This window comes from Haplochromis burtoni, unplaced genomic scaffold (assembly GCF_018398535.1).
Source record: "Haplochromis burtoni strain Fernald_Lab_line unplaced genomic scaffold, NCSU_Asbu1 Contig_1592, whole genome shotgun sequence".
NCBI lineage: Eukaryota > Metazoa > Chordata > Actinopteri > Cichliformes > Cichlidae > Haplochromis > Haplochromis burtoni.
In genome coordinates this window covers 32,084-34,574 of record NW_024583953.1, presented here as the reverse complement: position 1 = coordinate 34,574, position 2,491 = coordinate 32,084, and the positions used below count along the sequence as shown (strand labels likewise).

At 45.7% G+C, this 2,491-nt stretch overlaps 1 pseudogene; it reads left to right on the top strand.

Moving 5' to 3' along the window:
* The first annotated feature begins 2,075 nt into the window (after positions 1-2,075).
* On the top strand, positions 2,076-2,194 carry LOC121813373 (annotated as a pseudogene).
* The last annotated feature ends 297 nt before the right edge of the window (positions 2,195-2,491 follow it).

Genomic DNA, 2,491 nt, shown 5'->3' with positions numbered 1-2,491 from the left:
CCGTGGTGTGGTGTAGAGTGGCCTCAGCCAGCAGCCACAGGCCCTGGTGTGGTGAAGATGGTGTTGAAATCTCCCAATTCTTGTGATCTTTGGGCTGAAGGAAGGACAATACTCGGTGTATAAATGCTCAATCAACAATCATTTATTTCCATACAATTCAACACAAAGAGCATTTAGAACCATCATGATGGGGAGACATGCCTGAAGAGGGTCACAGCAGTCTCAAAATGGTGACGGGTTACTCAGCTTCTTATAGTCGCTCTAGTGGCCCCCACACAGCTCTTGGCATATAGCTCTGACATATTGACGTTATTGTGCGCGACTCCACGCCTTTATTTCACCGACTAAAAAAGACCCTTATAAGACCCCTTACGTCTAACCTGGGACGGCCCATTCTTGGTGAATCCTCTTAAAGCGTGGGATCTGCCCGTAATGATGAGTGATCCAAGATGGAAGTCCCGCGCTCTGCGCGGCGAGTTGTTCTCTCACGTTTGCTGCTAGAAACGGTGTGACGTACTGCGAATATGTGTCTTGTCTTTTAGACACCCAAGTCTCCTGCTTACCAAAACCATTTCTTTTTTATGCGATTCAGATACAACGAACTCATTAAGATGTCTGAAGACAAACATGTCACACAAACTATGCAACAATAGAGCATGTCAAGAAAACAGTGTAACACATTCCCAGCAGATCAAGGATACAGAGTGATGCACATTTATCTAATGAACTAATATGTGAATATGTTCTGTTAACTCAAAAGTATAATGAGAACTAAACTACATACAGATCACACGCTCTATATTAAAGGGTATAATATGATCTACAGCAGTATTCTAATTCAACTACTTTGATTACATATATAAGGTAACCTATAATAACAGAATAATCTAATAATTCCCCCTTTGCAAGGTCCAGTTCTTCTTGGTCCTGAGGCCCTCTGTCCCCCTTTAACGGGTGGACCATATGTGGGATGACCTCTGTGTTCACGCAGTTCAGATGCAAGCAAAGTTAGATTTACAACCATAACAGCAGTTACAGATGACACTCCCATCACTCCCCAATTCTCCCACAGCTTTATTTTGGTGCTCCAGTTTTCCACTCCCATTTTAATGCCCCCCTTATACCTTTCAAATGTACTTAGACTAGAACCTCTGTCTAAGGAGCTTTTAACCTTTATTTTTATTGCTGCAGCTACCAGTGTCTTCCAGTTGGGTGATTCTCAGCTTCTTTCTTCGACCTCCGGGGTTAGACCACCCTTTAGTCATTGCACAGTTCTGGGGATTATTCTGCCCCGATTTCAAACAAGAATCTGTGTGTTTTGGGATCACCGCCGTGTCCCCCTTTTTGCCAAGAGCCTCTCGAACCTCGTTGGTCTGGTGTTCCTGGTTTTCGCCAACCCCTTCATGGTTATTGCTGTGTTTGTGGGATCCATCTTCTCCAGGAGCCCAAACGCCATGACACTTGACCCCAGTTGCTGTCTCGGCAGTCCCTACATCTGTCTCTGCTGTGAAGGGTCCTCACATCTCCGTGTCCCCGTCTGGTGTCTGTTCCTTTCTCTGCAAGAGACAGAAAACCAAAACACCTCTCTCCCTAGCCTTGATAATCTAATATTGTTATCCATTGTTGTTCTAATGATTCAAATTTGGTTTAAAATATTATGTTCAGGACTCTCTGACCCAGGGACTTATTCTAATCATAATCTATGTGTGTGTAAAAGAAATCAAAAATTAATGAACCATTTCTAAGTCTAACACATTATAAGCTTAAGTTTTACCATAGCTAAATTATTTCCTTAGTTGTTGGGTGAGGCCAATTACACAACATCAGGGCCTGTGCCTCTTTCTTAGGCCACCTACACCACACCAGGCCCTGTGCTGGTGCCTGAGCCCATCTTCAAAAATCCAGAGCCTGTGCTGCTGGTTTAATGCTTATCTGAGTCTTTGGGTTAGGGTATTAGGCAAGTATGCAGGTACCGTTAACTCTGTAGTTCAATTGTAGGGTTGTGTTCGAAACTTCAGGTACTGGCCACCTCATCACTTGATTCCATAAATTGACACATTGTGCTGGCACCAGCAGCTTACAGCCATACCACCCTGAGCACGCCTGACTTTGTCTGACCTCGGAAGCTACGCAGGGCTTGTCTTGGTTAGTACTTGGATGGGAGACTGCCTGGGAAAACCAGGTGCTGTAAGCCTTTACTTTTCATGTCATTGAACTGCTTTTGATCCAGAGAAGGGGCGTATTGAAAGACCCAAAGCAGCTGTCCATTAATGAGGGCACATTAACGACGGCCTGTGGCTCTGGCTGAGGCCACCTACACCTCACCAGGGCCTGTGCTTCTGGCCGAGGTCATCTATACAACCCGAGGGCCTGATTTGCCGGCTAAGGTGACCTACACCAAACCAGGGCCTGTACTGCTGGCTGAGGCCAACTACACCACACCAGGCCCTGTCCTGGTGCATGAGGCCATCTTCACCACACCAGGGCCTGT